This window comes from Camellia sinensis, chromosome 4 (assembly GCF_055761805.1).
Source record: "Camellia sinensis isolate YWXY chromosome 4, ASM5576180v1, whole genome shotgun sequence".
NCBI classification, from domain to species: Eukaryota; Viridiplantae; Streptophyta; class Magnoliopsida; order Ericales; family Theaceae; genus Camellia; species Camellia sinensis.
In genome coordinates, this window is record NC_138964.1 from 14,591,045 (window position 1) to 14,599,484 (window position 8,440).

The following is an 8,440-nucleotide window of genomic DNA, read 5'->3' on the forward strand; positions in this document are numbered from 1 at the left end:
GCCATGTTTGATTCACAAGATTAATAGTGAGGTATTAATAATCCTATTAAATTAATGTGGTATTCACTATCCAATTGGATTAATAGGATAAATTATCCATTGGATTAATAATTCCACCCCTACCCCATTACTAATAATCCTACAAATTTGTTGGATTAATTATCTATTGGATTAATAATCTTAAACCAAAATGTTAAAACAAACATAGGATAATTGGGCCCACAGATTAATAATCCAATCCCATATTCTAATCCACTCAATCAAATACACCCTTAATATGCTCCTCAAGATAGTCTTACACAGGTCTTCATCACTGCTTTCGGTTTATAGATTTTTTGTAATGAATTTCAAGCACACAACAATTTTATTTTTTTATTTTTTATAGAAGTACCTTGATATTACTTATGTTCTAACACAAAGCAAACTACAGTGCATACGGTTAGACACATATGCTAATTGATCATGCTTCACACATCAGTTTCAAGATTGACAAATCAAAGCAGAAGAAACAACATACCAGACAATTTGGCGAGACTATCCTGGATAATAAGTGAAGGAAACAGCAAATTAAGTCAGAAGAAGAAGGAAAACTAGAAGCCAAACTCATAAAAGTGAACTATTGAGAAAAAAACCAAACAAACCTCAAAGACCAATGTTGTCGGTCTAGTGAAGGAACTGCCCTGAGAATGAACAATTGCCATTGAGCCTAGTTGGAGATTAGTCACACTTTCACCTACAGTCTCCACAATTTTAAGCAAGGACAATATAATTCTTACCAGAAGCATGCACAAAAGGAATCATGAATAGCTATTTCACCACAGAACACATCAAATCTAACAAATTAAAACCAAAAAGTCCATGAACAAGAAGAATGAGCAAGTACAAATATGGGTTATGCAAATGAATAAATTAATCATCCAATAAAGAGCTTGAATGAGATTGTGACCGGATTGTGACCAATTGGCAATAATTTGATACTTATATGCACAAACCCAAAGATGCAATAATATATAAAGTGAGAGGAATTTTTATTTTATTTTTTGGTGTGAAGAATCACCTATAAATAAATTCAATAAATTAGGTTGAAAGCTCTAATTCTAGAATTCAACAAACCATAATTTAAATAAATTATATGAATTATCTACCTAAATTAAACAATACTCGAAACATAATTAAAGAGGAAAAATGGAGCAAAAACGGAAACAAATAAATGAAACAACACAAGTATAACAAGGGTAAATAGAGTAAAAAGGGGATCAACGGTCGAATAGAGGAATTTGAATTCATACCATGTAATTTGCCCACTATATTCTGACAACATATTTTGAGATCTTCTTAATGGCTTCCAACGATTTCCAAGATCAGTATTGTGCAACAAAAGTTCGAATGCATCCCCTATGGATGCAAATTTACAAATTTCAAAATAAAAGGGGAAACATGAAGTTCTAGTTCACCTGCTCAATTAAAAAATTACTTTCAATAAAATAAACTAAATCCACATCATTATTCTTGCTTGCAGCCTATTGTCAGTGTCATAAACAAGCAATTGCCTCGTATTGAAACTAAACAAAAATAGTAAGCAACTTCAAATTTCAACTGCCTGGGACGTTTTCTCCATGGATTATATAGAACTTTCTAAGGAAACTATAACAACAATAAACAAGACAATAAATAAATAAGGTATAGAATAGAGAAGCATTAACTACTTCAATATCAGATTCTCTCGAATTAAAGCATGGAGTTACAAAGAATCACATAAAAATTAAATAATAAAATGTTGTAGAACATGCAAAATCCTAAAAATGCAAAACAAAATAGTGATCTAAGCCAAAAATTGGCGAGTTAAAGCGAAAGTACCTCAATTGAGATGGCTTGATAACGCCTACTACTACATATGCAAATCTGATGATCAAGTAGTCATAGACTATTAAATATCTTAGAGAACCCATCTTCGGTTGAGATCGTGAACTCATTGTGATCCACATCTTGGAGATCTTAACAAAATTAACTATTTACGGCATTACATTTATGGCATGTGTTAAATGCATGTCGTAGTTAGTATATTCTATGGCATTTTTTTTTTGTAAACCGTTAATATTTTGTCAATAACAGCATACATATCATGTAAATATTTATGGCATGCAAAAGGATGCCGTAAAAAATGTATATTTTTACGACTTACAAAAATATGTTGTAAAATATTTATACTTAAGACGACATACATTTCATGTTGTAAAATATTATAATTTTACATGGCATGCTAAATGAATATCGTGAAAACTTCTACAAAAAAAAAAAAAAAAAAAATTCAATCCGATTTTTTTATGACATGCAAAAGTATGCCGTAAAAAATTATATATTTTCACGGCATACAAAAATATGTTATAAAACATTTACACTTAAGACAACATACATTGCATGTCATAAAATATTAAATTTTATATTTTTTGAATTTAGTGATTTTTTTAGAAAATTAAAAAATATTTTCCTTCTAAGTATATGTAAATTATTTGAATTTAAAAAGTAAAAAAAAAAATTATTTAAAAACTTACGCCACACTTCCTCACATTCTAATTCCATCCATATTTTGGTCCCAAACTCTCTCATTCTCTAGAGAAATTATATATTAATTTTAAATAATAATGAAAAATTCAAAATATTTTTAAAAATTTATAAATTTCTAGTAGATATGAAAAATTTTAATTTTTTCCCCCCAATAAACTAGATATTCTATTTATAATCTAGATTTTTTTTCACACAAAAATAATTTATAAACTTATACTTAAAGCATTTTGTCTAAAATTTTCTACTCCTATTTTTTTATTTTATTAATATTATTAAAATTATACATTTTTTGCATCCCAAATATTTTATTTATTAATATTGTCATTTGTTTGCATCCCACAGAACATATGCTAATTCTCATTTGAGGTATACGAAATAAAGTTAATTTCTGTTTAATATTAAAAAAAAATACTTATTATATGATAATAATATATTATTATATTAAAATTTATGTCCATATTATAGAGGTTAGTTAAACAATATTAAGAATTTTAATTATTAAATATTCTACATAATATAAGATTTACATTATATGAGTTTCACTCCCATATGACTATTTGGTATAATATTTAATAATTTGTTTAGAGTTTTTGACATTTTTTTAATATAAGTTAAATGTTTTTATGTTATGTGATTAACGTATCATTTTTGTCTAATTTTAAATATAAATTAATTTTAAAAATAAATTTCAACTTCGTTTGATATATCCTTCCATGATTTTACCTATTGTTTCCTGATTTAATTTCAATTATACCCAAAAACACATATTAATTATTTATTGTTATCTTCATAGACAATGGCCATGTTTGTTTGGGTGAACATGAGCTTGAGATTGAACTAATAGTTCAATAAAATTATTAATCCAATGTTTAGTTAAATAATTAAAATACGAACTAATTATTTTAAACTTAACTATTAATTAAGATAAAATACATCATCCAATAAATTGATAGTCTTAAAACTATTAATTATGAGAATACTAATCAAGTTTGCCCAAACAAACTATTAATTATGAGAATACTAATCAAGTTTGCCCAAACAAACATGCCGTATGTGTTTTAACAATAGTCATCTCTATCTCTCTCCTAAATTCCTCCAAAATTCAGCGGAAGCTCCAAAGCTTCTGCTTACAAAAAACCAGACTCTCACTTTCACAACCAAATTCGCAAACATTTTCAGAGGGACAAAGCTCATCGACGATCGAATTTTCATCTCAGACTCTCTCTGTGACTACTATTTCAGTTCTCTATTTGGTAATTTCGCTCTTGATTCTGTGTTTTTTTCGTTGTTTTGATCTGAATCTCTACTTATTTTCACAAGTATAGATTGATTAGGTCGTATTTTTCAATATCGGCATTGTCTTCAATTCTTGATTCCTTCAATTCCGCCTCCAATTTTTATTTCAATGTTCTTAATTCACTCACTCTCTCTCTAGAGGCAGTCAGAAACACGCACTCTCTCTCGCTCTCTCTTAATCAAGAATTGATTCCGAGCCACAGTGATGTTAGTTACACGAGCACCAATCGATTGATTCCGAGCTTGGCTTTTGATTCTAATTCCGAGCTTGGAGTTCGATTCTGATTCGGAGCCCCTTCCACGGATTTGATTTCTTTGTGAGTTTCTAACTTATTCAGTTTCCTTTCATTCTAGAAGCGTTCGTATTTGATGCAATTAGTGTGTTAGGTTAAATGACGGTGAAATGGTTGTCAATGATGGATTGAAATTAATTATGTGATTTTTTTGTGATGTTTCTCTGTGATTTGATTGAATTAATTTTGAAAGCGTCTTCATTCAATGTTTGTTAACCATTTCTGATTTGAGTTTTGTCTTCATTTTGGTTCTCCGAGAAATTTAGAGTATGAATTGTGACTTATTGAGTTCCTCGTGAAAATCAAACTTGCATTCATCTTTGTAATTTCATATGGTACTCTTTCCTTACCATTTGACAATCATTTGTTGAAACCTGCACAACTCATTGTCTGCCATTGTGGAGTTCATAATTGAGAGTGAAAAAGGTATATGCATATTCTATTTCTTGATTTCTCCTATACAAAATAATCAATGCATGGCCCAAGACTAGCTACAAAATGACACTAGGGTTAAACAATGTGTGTCCCTTTGTGCTTCGCATTCACATTCAGCAGAAGAGGAGAGGATAGAACAAGAAAAGAGACAGAGATGGCCAGAGTGTGTGTGTGAGTTGGCTGCCCCTGTGGTCTCCACTGATGTTGCAAACTTATGTCAATCTCCAACTTACATATGTACTATTACTTACTTACTTACTGTTCAATATATTCCCCCAACAAAATAAAATTTCATCTTCGCCCTCATTCACATAGATATATATGTTCAACCTCCTTGACTAATTTATGTCCTTCTGTTCGATTGTTATTAATATATACGGAAAATTCAATGCACTACTACTGCAATTGGTCATCCCAACATGTTTCGAAATAATTGGGACTAAAAATTGTAACATTTTTTTATTTTTATTTTGTTTTTGTTTTTGTTTTTAATTTGTACTTCATAAAAATTAGATAAGTTATTACACGTGACCCCTGAGTCTCATGTGTCTCCGCCCCTATAGAGAAACGACAGGGGAGAAGAGAAGGCGACGAGGGGCGACAATGGACGTGACCCCTGAGTCTCAAGTCCTCGTTTTATCTTCTCACTGCTTTACACTTTCAATTAGTTCCCATGAAAACAATGAGTTTCTAATTCTAAGATAGTCTTTTCGCTTATCCATAACGTTTCTATTTCAGTTAGATGCTTATTTTATGGACATTTTTGTCTGTGTGCCGTTGTATCCCTTTATACTTGTATCTGGAAATTATAATACTTGATTCTGGCAGGCTGGCGAATATAAATTTTTCCTTTGACAAATGTTGCATTGTAAACTTGGAAAAGCTCTCTCTGATCAGCTTTATAATACTCTGCAGATGTGCTTTACCGTTGAGATTTTTTCCCTGGACTTGGGTGGATGCTGTCTAAATCTATATGGGATGAACTCTCTCCAAAGTGGCGAAAAGCATATCCTTATTGATTTAGTGGTTTTAGTTGGTTACTCTAACTTACATATCATTTTGATGCATCTCTTTTAAAAAATTTTCTTTGACAAAAAAATTTCACTTACTGGGATGATTGGTTAAGGTTAAGAGAATCACAAAGGTCGACAATTTATTCGTCCTGAAGTATGCAGAACATATAATTTTGGTGAGCATGTATGTACACCTACAATTGTGTATCAGTATCATAATATTTATTATCCAAGCCATTTTGTGTGTTCAAATTGAAAAATTTATGCTTTGAACTATTTAGTTGTATACTTCTAAAAGTCTATAAATTTGTATGTGTTCATAGCACCTCCAGAATTGCTACTCTTTCTTGAAACAAGAAGCTCACAGGAAAACATAAATATTTTATTGTTTTGATTGCTTGAAAGTGTCTCTGAGTTAATTTTTTTCCTTCTTTTACTAACTACAACTCTGTATGCTAAAACGAGCTAGATATTCACTGTTTTCACGGTGTACCAAATATCATCTAATGCTATCACAGGGAAAGATTCTTTTACATATCGTAATATGTGGATTCCTGACAGTTGTGCTAGTGACAATGTAAAGATTTGTGCAGTTGTGTACACTTTGTCAATTCTCTAAATAATAGACATGACCTTCTAACTCAGTGTACACTATTGGGTCATCCAGTTCCGGAAAAGTTAGTTTTAGGTTGGAAACATGTTCCAGAGAAACCCATGTAGAAGGCAACTTTAAAGAAATTTTAAGGGAAACCTCTGAGAAACAGTTTGGAAACATTCTAGAAGTTCTTGTGAAACTAGTGGGGAGCCAGTTTTTCCTTGCAGGGTTCTAGTTTGGGCCAATTTTTCAAACAAAAACTTGAGCCAATTAAGCTGAACGATGTCCAGGCATGTGACTATTTCTTCTGCATTTTAAAAAAATAAAAAATCTGGTATTAGTTTGTATAAATTTCTTATTGGGACAATGATTTTTTAATTTTCCTGAAAAGGCTGATTGGAAGTCAATGGATCTGAGCTACATGATGGAGGTATAAGATACATGCAACTTACCAGTAAGATATATGCAAAAATGATCATCTGAGATGAACTCAGTTTTTTCTATGTTTTTGCCTAATCCTTTTTTTTTGTTATTATTTTGTAGGATAATTATCTTAAGCACTTTGTTGACATGGTTAAAAAGGAAAAACCTGTCGATGGAGCTGATGCTGTTCTGAAGACATATAATATAGATGGTGATGTGCGTGTCCATTACAAAGACCAGGCAGATTTTGAACGCATTGCACACCAATTTGGCATTTTTGAAGAATAGAAGGTACTTCAATTCATATTCTTTTGTCTAACTATAAATAGGTAGTTTTTAATTGATTTGATTTGGATATAGTTCAGGCTCTGTTGCTAGATCAACAATGAAAATGCAATGGAATTTTAAAATGAGAGAGTTGGGTCATTATTTTGGATACAATACTTAAAGCTCAATCTCAATATTTGAACTTACACACACCTTGTTGGCTTTTAGAAAATGATCAGTGGAACCTATGTCATTTAAAACTTTTGGCATTATTCTTCTCCATTAAATAAAGAAAATCTTAATGTTACATTGTTGCTATTGCCTTACAGTGACTAATTTGTAAAGCAATATTCTGTTGTGTGGTGTTTTGATTGTGTTAATTAAGCACCCTGTAATGAAATTCTTTTCTAATTGTAACTGATATCAAAATTCTTTTCCCTCTCTTTCTCACCCATGCTCTGATACACTTAACATGCAGATATAGAACATAGTTTTCCTAATGATGTAGAATAGTAAGGTATTTTCCACGTGTACTGTATGCCTGTTCTGCCAGTAGTTCTCATCATTTAAAATTGTTTGTGTGCATCCCCTCTTCCTAGAAATGGCTCCTTGTACTATTTCCTTTTTTTCGCAGGACGGTGTGCCAAGAACAACATACAAATGAGTAGTAGTTTTCCGATACCAAACCCCAAGACGCGTATTCCTTGTTGGCCCAGAATCTTTCCAACTGCTTGGAATTGAACATGCTCAGTAACAACTGAGGTTAGTGATTGCATGCCTTATTTTATCTTGATTGGTAGCATTGGTTTTGAGCAAAAATCTAGAAGATGCATAGCTTCTTTTTCATTTATGTTAAAATATGTGAACTAATCATGAATGTTGTTCTCTCTTTCTCTCTCTCTCTCTCTCTAGTACTGACAGATTTTGTTAAGAGAAAATAATCCAAGAGTTAGGCTTCTGCAAAAAAATTGCTTTGGAGACACGAAAAGTTACACTTCTAATCAAACAGAGACAGAGAGCCACAACCATGCTTGTTATTGCTTGATTTTATTGACAAGCAAGATTTTGCTTTGACACATGTAAGACCTTCAAATTATTTGTAAAAAAATGCCACATCTTTGTGGTACTCAAAGTTGTTATTTTCCTGAGATAAGTAAATACACAACACAATTGAATACCAAAAGAAAATGATAGTTTTGTAGGTTTTTGAATGTTTTTTTAAAGTTATTCTTATGTTTGAGTTCAACCTATACCTTCAAAGCGAGGAATTACACTATTTACCTTGCAAATACGGCATACAAAATTATTTTTATAGTTATTTTTATATACGACATACAAAGTATATCATAAATATATTAAAAATGATCTTTTACAGCATATAAAATTATGTCGTGAAAAGTGTGATGATTAATGACATGCAAGATAATGCCGTAAAATATTATATACGGCATACAAAGTATGTCATAAATATTTTCAAAATAACTTTTTACGGCATACAAAATTATGTCGTGAAAAGTGTGATGATTTATAACATGTAAAAAAATGTCGTAAAA

At 30.9% G+C, this 8,440-nt stretch overlaps 1 long non-coding RNA gene across 7 annotated transcripts; it reads left to right on the forward strand.

Moving 5' to 3' along the window:
- The first annotated feature begins 3,625 nt into the window (after window positions 1-3,625).
- LOC145824495 (uncharacterized) lies at window positions 3,626-8,075 on the forward strand. 7 transcript variants are annotated; one of them, XR_014366047.1, is made up of 7 exons: window positions 3,626-3,818; window positions 4,001-4,178; window positions 5,505-6,487; window positions 6,589-6,651; window positions 6,741-6,911; window positions 7,522-7,649; window positions 7,800-8,075. It is a non-coding gene; the product is annotated as an uncharacterized LOC145824495 (long non-coding RNA). The 7 variants fall into 7 exon arrangements; XR_014366045.1 differs by having other exon boundaries at window positions 6,589-6,627; XR_014366046.1 differs by having other exon boundaries at window positions 5,505-5,786; window positions 6,270-6,627.
- The last annotated feature ends 365 nt before the right edge of the window (window positions 8,076-8,440 follow it).